Source organism: Sus scrofa, chromosome 13 (genome assembly GCF_054392235.1).
Source record: "Sus scrofa isolate SSC_HxYL_T2T_F1_AM1 chromosome 13, Sscrofa_HxYL_maternal_Yorkshire_Landrace_v2.0, whole genome shotgun sequence".
In the NCBI taxonomy this organism is placed as follows: Eukaryota; Metazoa; Chordata; class Mammalia; order Artiodactyla; family Suidae; genus Sus; species Sus scrofa.
The window spans coordinates 131389044-131413267 of record NC_139395.1 but is presented as its reverse complement, the minus strand read 5'-3'; the positions used below and the strand labels follow the sequence as shown (position 1 = coordinate 131413267).

The following is a 24224-nucleotide window of genomic DNA, read 5'->3' as shown; positions in this document are numbered from 1 at the left end:
GATGAAGGAGTGGGCAGGTTTGGTTTCTCTTGAGGCCTTTCTCCTAGGCTTACAGATGACCCCCTTCTGCATGTGCATGCTTCCCACATGCGACCCCCCCTTTCTTCTTGTGCCTATCTCTTCTTATGAGGACACCAGTCCTATGGGATTAGGGCCCCACCCTATGACCTTATTTAACCTTAATTACCTCCCAAAGGCCCTATCTCCATATGTAATCACAATGGGAGTCACAAGTTCAAGGTGTGAATTTGGAGGAGACAGAGTTCAGTCCAGAATAGTGAGTGAATGCATGACTGATTGGATGAAAGGGGAATTAAGAAATATAAGCCCATAGTGTTATAAAAATAAATGGAAAGAAATGATTAATTTTGAGTTGAAGAATTAAGGCGATTTCTTAGAGGATGTGTGATTTGAGCTAGGTCTTAAATAATGGCAAGGACATTGACAGGGCATTACAGGGCGGGAAGGGAAGCTTTGTCTTACAGAGGACAGTGAAGACCAGAAGAGTGTAAACTTGTAAAAAAATTATCCCATGTAACTCACTGTAATGTTCTACACACAGGAGAAAGATGGTAAATTGAAAAATAAAAACTCGTCATATATCAAAATTGCTGAAATACATATTTTTAGTTCCATATTATGGTAAATTGAAGGGGAAATGGGCAATAGGAAATTTTTACGGTAGGTTGAGATATAGACACATAGACAGAAAGGAGAGAAAAGGAAATGTAGTTAGGAAGAGAAGAGAGCAGGACCTGTCCATCCCCTAGGATCTGCCATTTGTGGAATCATGAAGGCAGGCAAGCACCACCCTCGTTTCTTACTCAATCATCTGTTCCTTTAGATGTGAAAAGAAAATAAAAATGGAGTTCACATTGTTGCCAAGAGAGCTCTCTGAAATGGAGTTGGGAGGCCATTGAGGAAGTATGATTATTCAATCTCAGCCTGGATGGAATCTGACCACTTATTTTCTTAACAAAGGCATCCAGGGCATCTACCAGAAACTCAAGATACTTATCAGACACTTGCCCTAAAATGACTTGTGACAGACACCCCTTAAGGACAAATATTTTCTTTCTTGTGTCAGAGCACAGCCTCCTGGCTTCTGACTTTACAAGCCCCTGACCCTTTCTCTTCCCTGTAACACTCTTTTCAGTTTCACCCAAACCTGTGTATCCTGAATTGTAATTCCTTAGACCCTAAACTCTCTACTTTTTTTCTTTTTTGGTTGACAGACTAATGAACACACATTCAGTTTATCTCTATATTGGCAAACAGAGTGTTTCAGAGTCTAGGTTTGAATGCTACTTTCACCTGATAGTTTCACATAAGGAGAAATTTTTATTTACTGTCTTAATATTCAAATGGGTATTAGTAAATTGGGGGAAGAGAAGTAATTGTGAAAATTAGAGATGAAGAGAAATATGAGATGAAGAGAAATATGAGATGAAGAGATGAAGGAATACCTAAAAGGAATAAAATAGGGGATGAGGGAAAGCAGCTGCAACGGGAGTTGAATAGGTTTACACATGGAGTGTTAGTCAAAGAAGGCAAATTAGTTTTGTGAATTACTCTTGTAGCTCCCCTATTGTTTTCATGAGCTATTAAAACGCAACACAATGAGCATTGATACCTCTCTTAATGGAATCCATTGCTTCACCAGTTCTTCAACTCCTCTTCCTCAATGGAATGGGAGAGGACAATAGCCCACCTGGAATAAATTATTCTCTAGGTTTCAAAACTGGGTTCAGAGCAGCAACACTTCACACTAGCAGGCTGATTTTCAATCTTCTCCCTCTTCCAGTCACATCTGAGCAAATGACACACTCCCATCATTCACAACTGGTCATGGTGTGAATCCTTGCGGCACAGTGAAGAGGACACAGGCTTTTCCAGGAGGAGGCTTCAGAATTTCAAATGCATGTGGAGGGGGGATGTACAGAGGGTGGCGCAGTCAGGTGCCTATGTGGCTTGAAATCTCCTTGTTAGGAAATCCAGTACTCCCTTCCAAACATAGTCCCCACTCCTGACCATAATTGGTTTCAAATCATTGTAGAATTCTGGTCTAAGATCCCCAGTCTTAAACCCAATCCTGATACTTAGCCTAGAGTTAAATAGAAGATCACAGCAATGGATCTGGGTAGCAGAGGGCAACAGGAGGGTGTGTTTACCCTGCATTAGATAGAAAGTGGGCAGGGATCCACTGATTACCTGAGCTCTCTGACTTTTGTTTTCTTTTCCCACTGCAAGTCATCCCACCTGCTAAAGTCATTTTCCCAAGTCTGTATGGGGTCATGACATCTGCTTAAAACCCAGTTCTCTTCAGGATCCTCAGAATAATAAGATGCCTTCACAAAGACCCCTATAACCTTTTCTGTCCTCACCCTGAGTATATGCAGGCTATGGTGGGAGGCTCAGGGTGGACTGAATATATTTAAGCCTGAGGTAATGCTTGGCTTCTGCTTGAGCCATCTTTTCTTCCTCAGCAGCCTTGTCACACATTGCTTAACCACATAGCTCTCGTTTCATGGCCATGTTGATCACATCTGCCATATCCGAGAGTCTTCTGAAGAATTGTGAGACACAGCTAGCTGATTAACTCACTCAAGGGAAAGTCTAAAGATTGGAGTCTAGGTAGAAGTAGCACTAGAAGCAGGTACTTGCAACAGAAACTGTTGTTTCCCAACTGATTTTAAAAAGGCATTATTTGTTGAAACAATATATTTTTGGTGGATTGAGGTTTCTCTATTTATCTCCATTTTTCTGTAATAGAGATGTCAGCTTTTTCCTGGTGGGACTGTTTCCATTAGTGTTGCATTTTATTGAGATCATTGCTTCCCACCAGTGAGAGCCATTAGTGCTCTGATATTTAGCCATTGTGACCTCTCATTACCCAGGCTGTTTTGCCTCATGATCACATAAAGCGTACAATAATAGAACCACTGGCATTTTAGATTCTATTACAATTCATATTTTATTTACCACTGTCCCACCTGTACACTTTAATTTCTGTGCATGACTGAACTGCCTCATTTCCTGAGAAATGAAGTTAGACCCAATGGCTGCAGGCATTTTAGTTCTAGAGGTGGTGATTCACTTCTGAGCTTCTGTGTCTTTCTACTTCTAGTGGGACAAGCACACATGTTTGCACATAGAAAGCTTTTTCTTTTCCAGACTGTGTTGTTTTCATTATCTTTCCTAAGAGTAGATATGGAAACAAATCTTTGTTCTACTCAATTTTTGTTAAGATCCAGAGCCCTTAGAAGTCATGGAGCAATTGCCTAAGTGCATTCTGGCTGGCCATGATAACCAGAGGCTTGTTATTTTATTGATATTTCCTGTGTTTGGCTGAATACCTACACATACGCTCACATAGAGACAGATCCAATTTCAACCTTTTTTTTTTTTTTTTTGGAGTTGACTTTTTCTTAATGGCTCACTTAATTGATCAGTGCATGCTTGCTGAATGAAGTGACCATTTTTTCCTCCTTGACTTCAATTGATTATCATTTGGGTATATGGATAAAACTTTAGCTGCATGTTGAAAATATCTTTGCCTTCCTCCTTGTTTTCCTGGTTGTATAAAAAAATCTTAATAAATTCTGAACACAATTCTTCTGAATGAATTACGTTAGTGACATCATACACTGCCTATGGGAGATAATTTTTTTTTCATTTAAGTAGTGTGAAAACTACAGAACTTCCTGCTGCTGCCACGTTTGGCATTATATCACAGGTAAAGCCTCTGCTGTTCCTTTTAACATCTGTTGGTAAGAACTGCTTAGTGCCAGAAGAACCATGAAAAAGGTTGAGGCTGGGCTACCTCTGTTTTAGCATCTGGCTTAGAGCTTTGTCATTCTATTTCATGCTACTTTCTCAGCTGCTTGAACACCTGAACTGGAGGACTTTTGCTTGCTTTGTCTTCAATTCTGTCCAACACAGATTTGATCCATTTCCTCTCCTCCCTTCATTTTGTTTCCTAGTCAATCCTTTTTATCTTATCAAACTTTCTTAACTCTTGACCAATTTGGATCTCAGCTATCTTCCCTAATCCAACATAATGCTTGAGTCTTTGAATTTATTCCATCAAAAACACGAATTCAGTGAAATGTGATGACTTCTAGTTCAAAACACTGAGAGGAAGGGTTTTTGGTAGATTTCCAGAAGGGTATGTGGGTAGGAAAGATTACTATATAAATGGGTAGGGACAGCCAGTGTTGAGAGCACAGGGAAGGCAAAGTTTGTAATTGAAGTAAGAAGCCCTTTTCAAGGGGTGGTTCTTCCAAAAGGGTGATGGGGTATGAGTAGCGAAGTAAGGTGGCAGAAGTCAAAGTGATTGGTTGGAAATCTGTCTCCTAAATGGCCACACGAGTGAGCCTCTGACCACAGCATTTACCTCTCATTGACATATAAGAGTTTCAATCAAAAGAAGTAGAGAGGACTAAATGAGAGGCAGAATCCTTCCTTTTTTTGTCTGCCTGCCTCTGATCCACATAAGTACCACAATGGAAATCTGCCAGCTAACAGGCCCTACCAGTATGCAAACCTTTTCTGCAGCCTCTCCCTTGAGGTGGGAGAGAGAGCTCCTGGATTGTCTAGGCTTAGAGATGAAAGATGTTCATTTAAGGTGTGTTTGGAAGAGATGCTGGATCTGGGGGTATGGAAATGGGTGTGAAGAATGACAGGGCAGTTGAGCCAGGTGGAGAGCACAGTGGTGAAAGACAGGACGGGGGTCAGATGTTCAGAGCTCAGAAAAGTTTTCAGTTACAAGAGAGCAGTAGGTTTAAAATTCACCACTATCTTTTAAGAAGTGGGCCTTTTTGTATGTAAGATTTAAATATAATAGATTTATACATTAAATGTAAATACTAAACATTAATGTAAAATTTAAGAAACATAATAAAATTAGGGGCAGGGGCTTACCGTAAGTTCAGCATCTTCTTTCCCACTGTTAGTTCTTGGCCATGGATTCTACAGCATTCTCATAAGAAGTGGGGTTCCAAAAATATAATTTAAAATCCACAGGGCAGACTATAAAGTACCTGTGAGGAATAGTAGAAGAACGTTGGAAGGGTGAGTTGGTGTGCATTTACTCAGAAGGCTTTTGAACAGTCATATGAAAAAGTTTGCATTTTATTCCAGAGACATTGGAGAACCTTGGACAAACTTATAAGAAGTTGGAAATAAATTAAACATATATATTATACAAATCTATACAAATATGTATACATATTTATATATCTAATTATTTATAATATATATATGAGGAAGGTTGAACTTTCAGTAGGATATTGGACAATCAGAATGGCGACACTGGAGGTGAACAGTCCAGCCTCGGGACTAGAAATGTTCCAGGCAAGAGGAGCTAAGCCAGGAGGGTAGAAGCAGGAAGGTAAAACATAGGATGGTATGAAAGGTAGAAGTGACAGAACTTGAATGGATTGTGTGGAAAGGGGTGGAAGTAGAACCAGAAGTCAAAGATGCCCTCAAGGTTCTGAGCCTGTGGCTAGTGGTAAAAATGATGCTCTTAATGGAGATATGAAATGCAGCTCCAAAGGAAAAGCAATAGGTTTGAGAAAAGGTGTGATTTGCTGAGAGAATTTAAGGTGCAGACCTCAGAGTCTAAATTACTTAGGAACCATAAGGGAGGCTAAAAACACACTGATGAGCTAAGATATTTGAAAGGGGAAGTTAACCAGAAAACAAAACAAAACAAAAACTAAAAAAGAAAGAAGAAATTTACTTTTACATGCATCAAAAAAAGAAAGTACACCCTCCAGTTCAATAATATAGTCTAGTGGGGAAAGGTCTTCTTTATAAACTTCCTTTACAATTGGACTTCCAACCCACCTGGCCAGAAACCTTCTCAAGAAGTCCACCTGTGGGACCCTGGGCATGAGAGATCACCTCAGGGAATGCCACTTTTTATGGGTGGTAAAGAGAACTGCCCCAGCAGGACTCCTTTCTGAGGCAGAGGGAGGGGATAGTGTTGAATAGATGGGAGGGGCTGCTGTCTCTCTGGATTAGAAGCTCAGGGTGCAATCCCATAGCCACCTGCTTCCCTGACACCTGCCTTCTGAAATGGTCCTCTAAATTGTACAGCCTGCCAACTTCCTGAAATTTGTCTTAAAACACCTGGGATTGAAGGTTAAAATTCATAAACAAAACCCTTTTTGGTGCCATAGCAAGTGATCTTCATTAGTCAAGCCAGTCAGAGGACAATGAAATCCCCTCTTCCATCTACAGGTGCCTTGGCTGGACTCCCCTTTTCCTTGCCTGGCTGCCCTGGTAAGGGGGCTCAGCTGGATGCAGTCTCTCTCTCAGGTCTTGCCACAGGGATGGCCACTGAAGGGCTGGCATGTGGGCACAAACCTTCCTGGGGCATGGACAGGCAGACAGGGCCTCTGGCCTGGCAAGCCTTTCATCCTGGCACCTGACCAGGTAGGGCGGGAAAGGCACACCTGGGCCTTTTGCAGTCCCTCTTCTGCTAACTGACAGGGACTGGGCTGCATTTCTTTTGCTTTGTTTGAAAGGGCTTTGGGATTAAGGATTCTATATAAATGGAAATTATCTTACTGAAAGTAGAAAGTGCAGATATGTATGGGATGGTGAGAAACATTTCAAATAGGCTTTTTGTATCATTGCATATGCTCTTTCATCTGGGTATGCCTGATAGGTGACAAAAAGGGACACTACTTTCTTATGGGCACTGTCCTAGACCACGCATGTAATACTTCCTTTGGATCACTTCGGTAGTTCTCTAACGGTATGTCTTTAAGACTTTACTCATATTATCCCATCTTTTTGGCACATGTGTCTACAATTGTTTATATGATCACCCAGCTCATATGAAATGTCACTTCCCTTAAGAAACCTTCTCTGACATACCTGGACAGATGTACTGGCTTCCCCTGTGTTCATATTGCTATTAAAGCACACCTGCCTAGTTTAGAGTAAACCCTCATATATGTTTGCTAAATTAATGGTTTCTTGGTGAGCAGGGCAACCTAAAATAGTGGGATTCATATTTCTAAGAACCTTGTGTCGTGGATAGATGCACAGACTGTCACGAGGAATTATGGGCTTTACTGTTTATCATTCTGTTCACTTAGTGCTGTTTCCCCACCCCTCGCAAAGGAAGAACATCTTTGTGGGCGTCCAAGCTTTTTATGTGGCTATATTATTTACCAGTGTTATCTCTTGATGGTTCTGGTAGCAGCTGCAGACTAAAGATAACTTTATTTTGCTCTTATCTTTTGGGGGATGGGAAGAAATACGGAAGATACACATATATGTTTATTTTAAGTTGAAATATTATTTTAATCTACAGGGCTTGAGCAAGAATAAAATAGAGTCAAATTCTGCCATATTTTTAGGACTCTGTATTCTTTGTCTTCTTTTTTTTTTTTTTTTTTGTCTTTTCTAGGGCCGCTCCCGTGGCACATGGAGGTTCCCAGGCTAGGGGTCTAATCGGAGCTTCAGCCACCAGCCTACACCACAACAACGCAGGCAATGCAGAATCTGAGCTGTGTCTGTGACCTACACCACAGCTCACAGCAGTGCCGGATCCTTAACCCACTGAGCAAGGCCAGGGATCGAACCCGCAACCTCATCGTTCCTAGTTGGATTCATTAACCACTGAGCCATGATGGGAACTCCTCTATATTTTTCTTGGGCCATATTTCCTTTCATTCTCTGAGCTACAATTCGAGAGAAATTTTCAGAAGTCAAAATTGCATTTCTGCAGATTTAGGTTTTTGCATACTATCAATTCGATCACACTGTATGGCTCAGAAGTAATCTTCCAATGTTTTAGCCAGTTATTACGTTAGGAAAAAATACGTATAAGGAGATTAACATTGGCTAGTGAGAATTCATCCTTATATCAAAATATACAAATGCACACGTGGAGAGAAAGAAAAAAGGAGACCACGTGAAAATTTGTTTGTGAGCCTCCAGGGCTGTAATAGAGAATCAAAAACAAGTGAATATAAACTCACACTAATTTAAACAGACAACTTTTGGGTGTTCTTTTTTTTTTTTTCATTTTATGTACACCAATTCAAAGCCTTACACTGTCTCCATCCTCTGCAATTACAGTTGCTTAATTCTGTGTCTACCCTGGAGATATGAATGAGCTAAAAAGAGGCCTTCTAATCAACTCTTATAATTATGCAGTCAGATGGAAAATACTGATAACTAAATTTTAGTCTTAGTTATGAGCTTTGCATATTTGAAGGTGGTCAGGTGGGCTGCAACACAGAGTACAGCATGTGCTTGGATCTGGGATGTACAAGTGACCCTCCTGAACAGGCATGTAACAAGCTTTGGTTTTTACAAGAAATGTTAATTTATTAAAAGAAAGAGAATGCTCTAGGGTTTGGTTAGTGCTTTTTGTGTTGTTTATATTTATTTGAAGCTGCCAACTGATCATTCCTGCATTTAGGACCATTGTGTAACCTGAAGCATAATGTAGTGAAATGGCTTCTCTAGGCAACAACTCAGGGATAAGGAACCAGCTCACAGCTGCTTGGCATTCCAGCAAAGATTGACTCCAATCCGGGTCATTGATGCCATTTAGCCTGCTCCTCTTGACCCACTCTCACTTTTGCCACAGGGTCCTGTAGCTTATAAAACTCAAAGGTATTAGATAAAACACATCCCCTCTGAATGTGGATTACTGTGAAGATGCTGGATGCCTCAGTTTCCTATGACCCAATACAAAGAGGACAATGTCCTAGTCCCTTCCTCCAGCTCTTGGTAAAACCTGGCTGCTCTGAGGATGGCACTCAGATACACTCCCTCAAAGGGCCCCAAGGCCCTGAGCGCACTCCTAATGCTCCAGAATTAACTACATTAACCACCATGACCAGGCAGCATTAAGCCAAGTACTTTAGAAGACGCACTTGCCACACCTCAATTGTAATTTACCTGTCGAAAGGGCAATAACTGAGGAAAGTTAGGAAAGCATGGACTTTGAAGCCCAAGAGCTCTGGGTTCCTTCCTACCTCTGCTGTTTGTTTTTGCCTGATAGAGTCTGAGATATTTGTTGAGAGGACATTCCTTGTGGATTATTTGGGAATTTAGTGGCACTCCTGCAAATTTTCCTAGCGCATGGTAAAAACTCAAAACTAGTTTCAACTGAAAAGTTGTGCCATGAAGGCTTAAGAATTTCAGTTCCCATGCAGTTTGAAGGCCTTCACATTATTAGTGATTTAGAACGTGTGGAGTGACCAATCCAATCTTCCACTTGTGCTCTGTTTGGCATCATCACAATGCTTTGCCATGCCAATTAGACATTTGGTCAAATTTATCTAGTTATGTGCTAGATCTTCCCCCACCTTGTAAAATCACCATTTATTCGCTTTTCAATTTATGCTCATGACTATTTTTTCCAAATATTGGGAGATGTGTTTGGGCTCCAGGAAAGTAGAGCCTGAGAATGTTTTGCTCTTGTATTTGCTGAGCATAGTGGATAAATGAATGGATGAATGATTTGGGTCAGAGAGTGCTGCTGACTCTATACAGCTTCACCATCTAAAGAAAACGAAGTCATCAAGTCACATCCTGCTGTCAGCTGGCCCCTGGCATCGTCCTTACACTTGAAGGGAAAGGCACCTGTTCTGGATGTCAGAGTTCCAAGTTCATGTATTAGAGCTGCCGCTGACTCACAGTGCTACTCTGGACAATTAAAATTAGCTTTGAAATTGTCAGGGAGGTATGATATTTGTCATGGGGGGGATCAACTAATTATTTTGTATGACATACTATTTCATAGAAGTAAGGAGGTAATGAGTATGGTCATTAAAGCAAATTAGTTAATATTTCAAAAGTGAAAGCAGGGCAGCTATATGAATGAAATTTGAGATTCAGAATTTTTAGGGTAAAGAGTAGCATGAGGGACATGATAGCCAGCAACTTGTTACTTCAGTGAGATAGCACAAAGCTTTGAGAATGAGACCATGACAAATATTCACTGAATCTAGATTAAAAACTGTACAAAGAGATACCAGCTCTGGATGCCATACGCTTCTCTCTCTCTTTTTTTTGGTGTGTCTCTCTCTCCCACCCACCGCTTTCTCTTTCCAGTAGTTCTTTTTTTTGCTTTTTAGGGCCACATCTGTGTAATACAGAGGTTCCCAAGCTAGGGGTCGAATCAGAGTTGTAGCTGCTGGCCTATGCCACAGCCGCAGCAACACAAGATCCAAGCCATGTCTGCTACCTACACCACAGTTCATGGCAATGCTAGATCCTTAACCCACTGAGTGAGGCCAAGGATGGAAGCTGCGTCCTCATAGATGTTGATTAGATTCGCTAACCACAGAGCCACGACGGGAACTCCTCTCCAGTAGTTCTTAAACAAAATTTTTGTCTTTCTGAGATTTTGATTGAGCTTCCTCAAAATGCAGGAATGCAGAAGTATAGAACCAGTGATAAGAAAAGACCTTGGGGGGTCATGTGGTTCCACCCTAATCTCACCAGTTCTTATCCATTAAGACTGACCCCTGTGATTTTTCTGCCATGGGTTTAAGCATGCTACTAGCAAGTGAAGTCAACCTATTTTCTACTCATTGGTCTCAGGTCTGCCCTAGAATATTACACAGAGAAAAAAACCTTCTTGAAGTGAGCTGTACTGTCACCCAAAATTCATCTCTCTTCTAGCAATAGAGCCCTCACTTTTTCATTATTCTATTCCCTGTATGGATTCCTGTCCCCTCACCTCTGTTCCCTCATTTCTCTAGACTTGCTCCAGCGTATCTAGTTAATCCACAGTTCACAGCAATAGCTTTGACCTGGTAAAATTCCACCTGCTATCTCCCTGCCTTCATAGCACTTCTGTTCCACTGCTATGGCCCAATAGCCAGGCAGGGCCCTTGAAAGAGTTCTGTTTCTGATCAGTACAATCTTAGGGGCTCTGGTTTGGCAGCTCTTGTGATTCAGCAGCCAGTTAGACTGACTCCTAAGCCTATTCTGGACTCTGTGACTCAACTATAGTAAATGGTTTTCCATCAAACTCATGTAATTTAATTTTTATAATTCACCTTTCCATTCTTCATAAAAGATTTATTTAAGATCTATAATGTTAGGGTCTGAATATTTAAGATGGATAAATCATTGCATCTGCCTTCAAAGGGTTCCTAGTCTAGTGGAAGAGATGTGTACAGACACATCATTGTATAGGGACAAAGCTTGTTAAAGTGTTTTAAGAGAGATATAGCAACTGACTTGGAACTTCATTTACTTCTGCCTGGGTCTTGTTCTGTTTCTATGGGCCCAAGTTCTTGCCATCCATGGCAGGCCCTCTGGCACTGACTGCTGATTGGCTCTATCTGTCCGCTGTACTGACTAGGCAGGATTCCCACCATTACCTGGACTTGCTAATGTAGTCATCTCTCACCACATGCCAAGGTCTTGACCCTTCTTGAAAATCCGTATCCTGCTCCTGTTTGTGGCTCTACATTCTGGCCAGGTGTTTATTTACATTCTCTTTTATAGGTATTTTTAATGTATATTTTCATCAGGTTTCAGCTGTGTAAACACAGAGTGGTTCACATGATGTAGCTCACTCTCTGCTGCTTCCCAACATATTAATGATGAATTTCAGGCCACGTGTCTTGTTGTCAACCCTTTGATTTGCTCTATTCATATGTCATGCTACATGAGCACATAAAACTAACTGTGAGCTCTAGTTCCTGATTCTAGTGTTTATCCAGGCTATCCTCCCCCTTTGCTGTAAAATACTCTTTCCTGTTCTTATATTTGTTCCTCCTTGCACACTCTACTGGTTTTGTACCCCAGCTCCAAACAATGCATATCAGAATTCCATTTCCTCATGGTATAGAGATCAAACTGAGATAATAATCCTTTATCTAAGCAGGCATTGCTGTGTCCTGGAAGGAGCAGAGATCTTGGGAATAGATAAACTGGAGTTAAACCAGCTTATGACACTTTTTAGCTTTGTGAGTTTAGTTAGCTTTAAGTGACTTTGCTAATCTGATCTAGAGCTGTCTTATGTCAAGTGGAGATAATAACTCAATTCCCAGAGTTATGAGGTCAGCATAAGTCAACACATATAAAGCTCTTAGAATTTGGTAGATCCTCAATAAATAATTGTCCTTCCATTCTTTTGCATATCAACACAGAGAAAACTCATCTTAACCTTTACTTGTCATTCCTTTTCTGACCCAAACCTGGAAACAACCACAGTGTATTTGTGTAGTATTTCCGGCATGATAAAAACTGATGTTATTTGCCTTGGACAGATTTTGTTATATTGACTAAAAAATATCATTGAAAACATATTTACCATTTGTCCAGGAAAAGCTGTGGAATAAGAACACACATTCCTTTGAAAGAGGTTAAGACGGGGATGAAATCAACAGAGATGATATTTTTCCCTTTTTGCCTGTCCTTAGCTTGCAGTGTATATTTTTTCTCTGAAACCAGTAGAGTATGAATGTATACATATCATTGCTCCAAGAGGATAATGGTTAGAAGCAACAATTGTGGAAACAGACCACAATATACCAGCTGTAGCTCCAACCAGGTATATGATCTTGGGCCTTCATTTCTATTTTAGTAAAATGGTGTTAGAGTATCTCTAATTATAATATTGAATTTAGGTGGTTGTTCTGAGGTTCAGTTGAGTTAATGTATATAAAGCATTTAGAAAACAATATGGTTCCCAAGAAATATTGCATTAGCCTTTAGTGTGACTATTCCACTTAGAATTATTATCATTTAGGGGAAATTTTTGCCAGTCTGTAAGCAAATACCTTCTGTGTTAATCCGAATTGACTTAATCATGAGAAAATGATTTTTCATTTGTTTATTTACCATTTAAAAATTTTTTTTATTGTTATTTCCCCAATACAATTTTTTTTCTACCATACAGCATGGTGACCCAGTTACACATATATGTATACATTCTTTTTTTTCCCATTATCATGCTCTGTCATAAGTGACGAGACATAGTTCTAAGTGCTGCACAGCAGATCTCATTGCTAATCCATTCCAAAAGCATCAGTTTGCATCTATGTTTATTTACCATTTATGTTGTTTCTTGATTTATCATTTGTATTCTTTCTTAACATTTATATTCATGGAGTTCCCACAGTGGCTCAGCAGGATTGGCAGCATCTCTGCATCAGTGGGATGAGGGTTAGATTCCTAGTGGAGCACAACGTGTTGAAAAGGATCTGGTGTTGCTGCAGCTGTGGTGTAGGTTGCAACTGTGGCTTGGATCTGATCCCTGGCCTGGGAACTCCATATGCCTCAGGGCAGCCAAAAATGAAAAAAGCAATTTAAAAAAATTATATTCATATTCTATACTCACATTTCATTCTTTACCCATTAATAATTAATTTACAAGAACCTTTTTATGTTGATCATTACATTCTACTATCACCTTTGCTTTGCTATTTTTTCTTAAACATATATATTTTCAACCTAGATTAAATTTGCTTCAAAAGGAAATAAAGACAAGTCTTAAAAGCCTCTAATGCAAAAATTTGAAATTAAAATATCTTTAGCTTTTCAGGCACTTGTCTTGTATTTTATAATATTTAAGGTTAACACAATGAGCTGACACAATTGATCATAACTGTTTAAATGGAGGCTGGTGTTTTAGTCAAGTAATCAATACTTAATTTTGTATTTTATCGGGAAATAATTCCAGAAGCCTTAATCCTATCTTTAAGGAATATAGCCAGTATGCCAATCCAACTGTTTTTGCTTAACAGTATTGTCAGTCTTGATCAGTGGGCTTCAAAATTACGCCATGACTTTCAGCTAAGAACGTTGTAAAGTGTGGCAAGAAAAATAAACCAAATACACTGTTTTTCCTTATGCAATTTTACTTGCTGAACTTACATAAAACAACATGTTTATAATCAATTTCATATTTTCAATTATTTTCTCATTTAATAAAGATTCTTCCTGACAGTTTTCCAAATCAGCATAATGTGTAATCATTGAACTTTTTAGAAGACAAAATATCATAACAGTGATAACAGTTAGAGAATTCTTACTATGTGCCATAGACTGTTTTAATCACATTATATACTTTTGATGCTCTTAGTTCTCACAAACAACATGTGTAGATATAAGGGAATTCTCATTTTACAGATGAGGAAACTAAGGTGTATGTAGGCTAACTTGCCCAAGAACATCCAGTTAATAAGAGGTAGAGTAGGATTTGAACCTAATCAGGATAATTTTAGGATATTGGTTTAGCACACTTTCTCCAAAGTGTCAGACAGTAATATTTTTGGCTTTGAGGGCCATGTGGTCTCTCTTGCAGCTACTCAATTCTACCATTGTAGTGTAAAAGCAGCCCCAGATGACACATGAGTGAATGGATATGGCTGTTACAATTAATTGTTATTTATGGACACTGAATTTTTTTAACTCAATTAATTTTATTACATTTATAGTTGCACAAGGATCATCACAACCCAATTTTATAGCATTTGCACCCCAAACCCCCAGACCATTCCCCCCCCCAACCTGTCTCTGTTGGAACCATAATTTGAATTTTAAATAATTTTTACCTGTCATAAAATATTACTTTATTTTGATTTTTGAAAAAAATTTAAATGTAATAAACAATTTAAAATATGTGAGCTGTGTAAAAATAGGCAGTGGGCCACTTTTGACCTTCAGACTCTCTGTCACTTGCGAACTCCTGCTCTAAAATGTAAGATCTTAGCTTCTGTGCTCCTATCACTTGCACATACTGAAAAGTGAAAAATCAGTTAGCCTTGGTAGTTCCTGCTGAGGCACAGTAGGTTAAGAGTCCAGCTGCAGTGGCTCGGGTCATTGTGGAGGCTCAGGTTCAATACCCAACCCTGCACAGTGGGTTAAAGGATATGGTGTTGCCACAGTTGTAGCACAGCTGCATCTGTGATTCACTCCCATCCCAGGAACTTCCATGTGCCATGAGCAGCTATTAAAAAAATCAATTAGTCTCATACTAAAGATATTACCTAGTAAAGATAACTCCTTCTTATTCTGTTTGGGACCATGTTAATTACTGTGATCAGAAGATACTGCTTATTAGAACTATTTTTTTCATTTGGAAGTTAAAAGTTGATCGGTTGGGTTCTCATAGTTCTCCTGTGTGTTCCTCTTACTTTCACTCTTAACCATGGTATAACTCTGTTCAGACTGAGTCTGTATAGTAAAAGTGAAGGCATTTTATAATTATTGGGTTAGCTCACTAAAGTACAAACATAGTGGAATAAGTCAGAGTGAGAAAAACCCAACATTGGGTTATGAATTATGCTGCTTTACCATCTACATTTATAAATTAATGTGATTCATCATCGAAACAGTATTTTGCTTTGTGTTGTATGGATAGAGGCTCATTCACAGTACTGGCATCTGGCTTGGTTTCTTTATTATTGAAAAATTCCCATTAAGTCACCCTACAGCATGATTAAATTTTAAAATAACATTGGCATTGCAGCAGCATCATTTTAATTGTTATCTCTGCCGACTTAGTTTATCTGCATGGCAATCATCTCATTCATTAGCACCTACAACCTGTCCAGAGGCACTCAGTGCCCCATCTCCAAGGCAGTTCCAAACAATAAAGCTAGCTATGTCTAGACATGTCATGTTAACACATAAAGTGACTGTGGCTCCTGAGCTATTGCATAGATACCAACAGCTTTCATGAGAGCCATGAGGTTCTGTTTGAGAGGGTGGGAGGCCAGGGCCTAGAGGAGCAAGATGGGAAGAAGTCAGTGTTGTTTGAGAGACAAGCTTCTTAACCTCATAAAGCTGTGTACACTGTCTTCATACCAGAGAATGTCAGAATTCTAATTCTTGGTATGATTAGCTATACCAAGAAGGCTGGAGAGATTATCTCCTGAGAAAATGAATAACTATGAGAGTTTTTAAACCAAAAAGTTTTGCTTTGTTGGATGGTAATAGAATGGCCAGATAATTTGGAGAGCTTTGCAATAACTAGGAATTGTGGCTGCAAATGTAGATTCACTTGCTTTATAGCCCTTAATCACTGTCAGGTGCTTTTCTGTCTATGAACACTTTTTCCCTCTGATGTCATAACTCAGTTTAGAGAGGAGGTGTTGCTGTCTTCCTTCACAGCTGGAGAAAGCAGGGCCTAGGTGGGGTTCATTGATTTATCCAAAGTGACTGGAAATGGAAATTAGAGTCATGATTGGACTGTGGCTTCAAACTCCTGATCAAATACTCTTTCTGTTTTACCATATATTCCATCTAGGAATGGTTAAATAATGCCAAAGCAACCACCTGTTTATTTAGGGGGAAGGAACAAAATATAAATATGTTGACAGCCATAGCAACACCAGATCCAGGCCACATCTGTGACCTATGCCACAGGTCATGGCAATACCAGATCCTTAACCTACCTAGCTATAGCAGGGACTTCTGGGAAATTACAGCCATAACTAGAGTGGGACTCCAAACCCCCGATCAGTTTTCTCATGGTAATGGAATTGATTTCCATTTAGAGATTCCATTTAAATATAATGGAGGCCAAATTTTGATTTCTATAATTTAGTAACAAGATACAGCCTTTGAAATAGGTTATCAGTAGTACCCAAATAGCAAGGTTATTACGAGTTAAGTGACAAATTAAATCCTGGACATTTAAGGAACTTAAGTCTAGAATCTGCTTTGTAGTTAGGGTTCTCTGGATTATATAAATATATTGTTTATATAAATGCATGCATATTCAGTATATCATTCAACTGTGATTTTGGATTCAACTTTCCCTGCGGCATGTAAAGCGAATCAAGGCTATCAGCAACATGTGTTGCGTAGATGGCTCATCTGTCAAATATTCCCCTTTCTGGCATCTCAAGAATAGAAAATTCATTGGAGATGAATTGGAAATATGTATATTTTGTATCTGCTATATATTACTTACACCTATATATTCATTTAATTAAAATTTCGTAAAGCCTAAGATTATACTCTCTCCCTAGACTGTGCAGAACATGCTATCTCCTGAATTCACTGTCACTATAATTGTATCTCCTCTGCCAATAACAGTGTTTTATATTCTTTGGCTCTCAGACAAGCTTTAGTATGAACTTTCTCCCCAGATATTTTACAGCACCGTATAACACAATTAATGAGCTAAGTTTTATAATCAGTAATAGAGAAAGATAAGGTAAGAACTGTTAGCCATGAGGGAAAGAGATATTTCTGGATGAGATCAGAAGGAAGACCAGGAGTCACTGTGATGCCTGTCACTGTAATATCTACAAATGTCAGCACCAAGTCCAATTAATATTGACCTGGATGAAGTACCATCTCCTAAAAGCTTAAATGGCCTTTGGAGAAGAGAAAGTTGTTAGCAATTCTCTAATCAGCAGAAGTAGAATTCTAACAGCCTCAGGCTAATTAAGCCTGAAGAACCAAGCCCTTCTCTGGAATTCTTAGGCTGAATTCTTAGGCTGAAACTGGGAAACTGGGAAGCTCCATATATCTTGGTTCTGTCAGTTTTGTGCCTTCAATGACCATTGCTCATTAAAGGGCTCTGATCATTGGATGCTGGACACCTAAGAACTGTGGGTGAGGAGGCATCTTGAGTAGGTTTAATTTCTCTTTTGTTATCTAAGAAACTGTAAACTCTCAAAGATCTTTTGTCATGCATGTTACTCCTGGTCTCATCACATTGATTCTTGTCTTCCCCTCCTCCTATCTGAGTTAAATGTTTATTCCACATTTCTTAATCTATGTGGTGGCCTGAATTCCAGAGTAACAAATAGAGGGGAGGGAAGTGTGCCTACCAGGATGTGGTCAGGTTTAGTATAGAGGGGGCAAAGTGAACTATTTTAATGCTTGTTTATTGCTTGTGTACTCCTACCCTAACCATGAAAATGTCTAACAGAGGATTTGGAATACAGGTTTCTGTTTGTTTGTTTGCTTTTTTCTTGTTAGGGCCACACCCACAGCATATGGAGGTTCCCAGATTAGGGGTCAAATTGGAGCTACAGCCGCCAGCCTACACCACAGACACAGCAACACCAGATCCAAGCTGGTCTGCTATCTACACCACAGCTCACAGCAATGCTGGATCCTTAACCCACTGAGTGAGGCCAGGGATTGAACCCACAACCTCACTGTTCCTAGTTGGATTTGTTTCTGCTGTGCCACAATGGAAACTCCGGAATACAGCTTTTCTTAGGCAGAAAAACTTCTATGATAACTGAAAGGAATAACCTACAATGAAACAATGTCCACTTGACAATCTTGGGATTGCATCAAGAAGGACAACACACACAACTGCTTACTAAGTATTGGATGCTATAGTGTTCACCTTGCTGGCATTATCTCGTATATTTCTTACACATAACCTAGAAAATTAGGTATTGTTATCATCCTCATTTGGTGTTTCTGACTTGGTGCTTATTCTCAGCTTCTGTTTCTCTTATATTTTAGTAATGGTTTCACTGATTTCATGTAGGACCTGACAATACTGAGATTCTAGAGTACCATTTTGTTGCCCTCCCTATCCTACCCAGATCTGGCTTCAAGGGAACCTGCTCCTTTGGGGCTGCAGTGGGTATTTGGGGTTTTACAGACCAAGCAGCTTGTCTCCTTCACGTTGGGAACCACCTGTCCTCCAATGAGTACAGACTTGGTACGATGATGAATCAAGAAGCTCTTTTGTTTTTCCCTAGCCAAATATGGGAAAAGACCCAACTAGAACCACCAGACCTCTGTCTGTGGAATTAGCACACAGAGCAGAAAATACAACACTGGAAAATTATAGCGTTCCTACGAGAGTCCCATCCTCACAATGTAGGTCTTAGGAGACCTTTTGTCCTTTTCAAAGACTGATTCTTTAGTTGACCCTTCAATGCTGTGAGTTATCCCATATTATACCATTGGGTTTTTCTTGAAAAAGATAGTCTGAATCATATTTTGTTACATAAAGAAAAACAACCTCAAGTGAAATAGGTTCAACAGTAGAAGTCCTGGGAATTCCAGTCATGCTGTTTGAGTTACAACAAGGTAAGTCAAGCCATTCACGAATTCACTCTCCTCCTGCAGTGTTCACATTGAGCCTGAACCACGTAAGCTAGGAAAAGAAGCTTTTACACTAATCAATTCTCTCTGGGGAATAGACAAACTAGGGGAAGCCAGGTATTCAGGAAAGGCTTTCAGGAAACCAAGGGAAATGTGAGAAAAATGAAAACCAAGGGAAATGTGAAGTCTGAGAAAAAAAATAAGGGATGAAAAATAGATATTTAGATGCACACATCTTCCAGAAAACAGCATCTCTGGTATACTCATCACCGGTGTGTATGTCCTATTCAATTATATGGCTAACGCCATGCTATGTGGCACTATAATCTAATGCAATTTGACTGACCTAATCCATCAGAAATGACACATCCAAAATGGGCCTGTCAGCTTGAGTAATTGAAAAAGAAGCAGCTCTTTGAAATTTCATTTTTAAATGAACTTTGAGAATGTTAATAAACTTGACTACCAACATTAAAGGAAAATTTCCTTTCTAAAAAGTTTCTATTTTAAGCCTGATGCTCACAAAACCAAACATTTGGAGTCTCTGATAAAGTCTCAGACAGACTGGCTGCTTCTGGACTCAGCCTCAATGAATTTATGTGCCACGGACCATACTCTTCAAAGAAATTACCCTATTTTCAGATTCTGAAATATTCTCATTCAGTCCTTTGAGCTAGCTATTTTCTTCTCTCAGCCACTTCTCTTTTAGAGAGGAGAATGATCAGGCAAAGGCATGACGTCTCCCCTAACAATCTTTCTTTCTGTTAAGTATATTGGGCAACACTTGTAAGAGTCCAGTCCTTTCTCAGAGTCTTCTCTCACTTCCTGATAAAATGCAGTCTCCTGTTGCTGTGCTCTGTTTCAGCAGGAAAGTCCACCCAGGTGTAATTGTTCTTTTCATCTTTGCCTGGCTCAGCCCAGCCCTGCTGTGGTCCCTGTGGGTGTAGGACCTGCACCGCTAGTCAACCATCCAGGGCAAGGTACATGGTATACTGGGCCCGAAGAAAGCTGGATTTAGTCGTGGCTGCATGCCTTCTAGGAAATGAATCTCCTGGGAACCCTGGACACATGCAAGCATAATGTGCCATTGTCTTTTTTTAGCCCAGCAATGTGAGTCCACTCTGATTGCCTGGCCTTCTACCTCAGTTTATTTTATTGGATCTCTAAATTCCTGCCATAACCACAACCTGTCCTCATAACCTCAGCACACTTAGCTGGGAACTGGCCTTCTGCTTCACTCTTGCTTACTCTCTTCTCAGGGACTGATTTTTTTTTTTTTTTTTTTTTTTTTGTCTTTTTAGAGCCACACCTGAGGCATATGGAGGTTTCCAGGCAAGGGGTCAAATTAGAGTTGTAGCTTCTGGTCTACACCACAGCCACAGCAATGCGGGATCCAAGCCATGTCTGCGACCTATACCACAGCTCATGGCAACCCCAAATCCTTAACCCACTGAGCAAGGCCAGGGATCAAACCTGCATCCTCATGGATGCTAGTCAGATTCGTTTCCATTGAGCCATAATGGGGATTCAGGGACTGATTTTTTAAATCCCTAGTGTCCGTGTTAGCAGAAAGACAAATATTATTCCACATAGCCTTGCCTACTCCAAGTCTCTGTACCCCTCTACTGCTTTCTCATGTATGGTCTGTACTTAGATTGTGTCTTATCTATAAAATTAGATCATTCCAAATGACAGCAGACCAATCAGATTGACCAAAACCTTTGGATGCTGAACCTCAGGGGGCAGCTCCACACTAGATCCATTTGTTTAGCTCCAGGCCCACTGATTCAGTTTCCCCCTCCCCATGTTTTCCAGCAGTGCCAGCATTTTAATGGTTCCAGCATACCTTGTAGCCAAGCACCCATGTTGAGTTAGGTTGGATTTCTATGCATCAAACCACAAAGAGAGAATCTCGTGTTTCAGATAGTAGAGGTATATCAGAAAAGTTGGTCAGAAGTATCTGTGGAGAGAATTCCAAATATCAGTCAACAAGGATACATTAAACACATGCCAGTGTTAACAGTGATATACTATGTGCCAGGTACTTACTCCTTTATGTACACAACAGTCATATACCATATCATAATTGCATTTTAAGGTGAGGAAATGTCAGAAGTTACACAGATGTATTTTATGCATTGAGGATTTGAACACAAGTCTCTCTGATTCCAAATTCCCTAATTCTACTGCACCGTTTTGTCTACTTGTGAAACAACATCCTAAATTGCAGTGCCCTGTGAGTTCCTTCCTTCTTTGAGGCATGCTCCATGTTCCAGAATCATCCTGCTACCAGTTACAACATCTTTCATTCAAAAATCTATCACCTTAGCATTCCTGTGGTAAGAGTCTCTTGTTTTGCTAATGCAGAGACTGAGTCTCTGAGATTTCTTTAAGGAAATGGGCTACTTAGTGAAAGAATCAAAATGAAGGCCTGTATCCTGAATCCTGTTCAGAATTTTTCCTGTTGATCCTAAAATTTCCCTGTTCATTTATTAAGGATTCTTTAAGAAAAGTTGTCATGCAACATGGATGGACTTAGAAGTTATTATGCTAAGTGAAATAAGTCAAAGACGAATACCATATGATTTCACTCATATGTGGAATCCAAAACATTTAAAAAAATGAACAAACATAACCAAATAGAAACAGTCATAGAACGAACTGGTAGTGGCCAGAGACAAAGGCAATGGAGGGGAATAAAGAGAAATGGGTGAGAGAGATCAAGAGGTACAAGCTTCCAGTTAAAAAGTAAATAGATCATGGGAATGTAATGGAGTACACAGGAATATAGACAATAATACTGTAATAACTCCATATGGTAAAAGATGGTAACTAGACTTATCATGGTGATAATTTGTAATGTCTAAAAATATCGAATCCCTATGTTGTACACCTGAAACTAACATAATATTAAAGTCAATTGTATTTCAATAAAAAGAGAAAGTTAACATATAAATTAATGTGGTAAATAAAGAGGATTGCCAGTGACTTTTGCTTGGTAAAGACTGTCAGGAACATCTGCATTTAAGACATGAAAAGTCTCTGGTTAGGGCAGATTGGACACAACTTTTTTTTTCTTACCTCATTTTACAAAAAAACAATAGATTTTTAAAAGGCATAAACCTATGAGCACAAAAAGAACAGAAAAAGGAAACAATGGTGGACATGAGATTTTAGTAGATGTTTAGAAGACGGAAAGCAGATGGCTGGGAGAGTGGCAAAAACCTAAGTGCTTTCAGAATGGGTTACCAACCGCAAGCATGGGAATTCGCCTTGAAAAACGTTACAGTGATTCTGGAATAGAGGCACTAGGGACTGTGTTGGTTTAGAATGAAGTACAGGCTGAATCCTAGAGATCTGACTGAAGTGTCCCAACAGGAGGATAGCCAGAGCCCCTGTTTTCCACCCCTGATCTTTGAAGCTAGATGAATATGTCTGCCCAGTTCAGCAGGAGATGGGGGTTTACCCTGGAGAAATTGACCGGAGAGCCCCTTGACTTAGAGAGATTAGGTGGTGGTGAGACCCCAGGCTAAAAACAGGGAAATTAGGTAAAAATCTGAATACTGAAAAGTGAAATTTCAAGCTCACTTTCCGGATTCGCTTCTAGCATCTTGTGAAAATCTCTGACATCACCAGTTCTTTCAGGCAGAGACAGACTTTTCTGGAAAAACTAGACAGCTTCATGGAAAAGGCTTAAAGGTGCTTACATTTTGGGATTCTTCAAAGAAAAATCAGCTTTCCGTAGGATCTCACAGAGAATGAAGTCCACCATTTGGCAAGTTTCACTTCTAATCCAGAGCTTCCAGTTGGTTTTAAAATGCCTTGCTTTTAAAGAAGATCAGACAGCCAGTGGTGAGCAAGCATTATTTGAAAACATACAACTTGGAAAATAGAAAATAAGACAGAAGATAACAAATAGGGAAAAAAGGAAAACCGAATTGTGAAAGACATATGGAAGACTAAAAGCAAATTTCTACATTAAACTCCTACAAATTAAATGAAAAGATAAAGCTTTGTCTTTTTGAGCTCAGCCTAATGGAAGAGTCAAGTAAACATACAGATGAGCAATTTATAGGACAAACATAAAAATTGCCTACAAATGAAAGAATGATCAACCTCTAATAGTGATTAGAAAATACTAAGACAACAAAAATGCTTATTAAGACAGGTATTTAAAAAAAATTTAGACTGGCAAAAATTTCGTTAAATGGATAATGTCTAATGTTAAAACGAAGGGGGAGGAATTTCTCTTTTCTATGTAATATTGGTCAGAGTATAATTTGGTATAGTATTTTGGGGGAAAATTTAGCACTGTTTTTATAACACTTAAAAATAATTTTAAATTATGCATACCCGTGGTCTTAACGACTTCACTTCTAGGAACCATCCATCAGAGATATTCGCATAAGTACACAAGCCATAAATACAAGGGTGTTCATGGATGGCTATTGCAGTAGGGAAAAATTGGAAACAACCTAAATCTGCATCAGTGGAAGAAATTGTGAAATTTTGAATATGCTAAATTAATTTAGCAGCATAGAATTAACAGCATATTCTTCCTGTTAAAAGAATAAGAAATATTCATATGATTTATGGACAAATCCCCACAATATATTATTAAATGAAAAAATTATGTTAAGGAAATGTGTGTATAGTATAAGAACATTTTGTCAAAAGAAAAAACAGTGCTTAATTTATATTTAAATGCACATACATTTCGCACAGACAAAAAATTGGAGAAATTACGTTACTATTAAGTCGGATGGAAGCTATGTTCATAGGAAAGATATATAATTTTCATTATCTCAGGTTTTTAAAAACTTTTTTATAAGCATATACAAATTGCTTACTATTAAAACACCTATGATTCTTTCAGTTTTGATCCCCATGCACAACTAGTGTTGGGGTATAGGTTAGATCCATGCCTGGCTCAAAGCAGTAATCAATGGTTATTGTCTGAAAAAATGATTTCTAAGAGTTATCACCAACTGTTTGTAAATCAATTAAACCTCGGCTTGTAAAACTATCTTTTAAAAAAAAATCTTTCATTGTATATTATCTTCTAAATATTGCTTACTTAATCTGGATTCTTTGTGGCTTATTGGATCACTTTTATGCTGAGTTTGGTCATTACACCTACCTGTGTTTACAGTATCATTAAAACTAAGAGACTTATAGGAGGGAATGAAGCTTAA

The 24224-nt window shown here is 39.2% G+C and overlaps 2 protein-coding genes across 15 annotated transcripts in view; one reads left to right on the top strand and one right to left on the bottom strand.

Annotated features, from left to right (window-relative positions):
• Positions 1 to 24224, top strand: part of LOC106505750 (uncharacterized) — a 742696-nt gene that overhangs the window by 353538 nt on the left and 364934 nt on the right. The window contains exon 5 of one of the 12 annotated variants that reach the window (XR_014824348.1): positions 6247 to 6441. The exons of the other annotated variants lie outside the window; for them this stretch is intronic. The gene's annotated coding sequence lies outside the window, so the exon portion shown is untranslated. The remainder of the gene's footprint in view (positions 1 to 6246; positions 6442 to 24224) is intronic. 12 annotated transcript variants of the gene reach the window in all.
• Positions 1213 to 24224, bottom strand: part of LOC106505748 (uncharacterized) — a 1225997-nt gene continuing 1202985 nt past the window's right edge. For 2 of the 3 annotated variants that reach the window (XR_014824369.1, XR_002337759.2), the window contains 3 exons: positions 22737 to 22854; positions 20876 to 20989; positions 1213 to 5042 (listed from right to left, as the gene is read on the bottom strand). The gene's annotated coding sequence lies outside the window, so the exon portion shown is untranslated. The remainder of the gene's footprint in view (positions 5043 to 20875; positions 20990 to 22736; positions 22855 to 24224) is intronic. The other variant, XR_014824372.1, reaches the window with a different exon arrangement.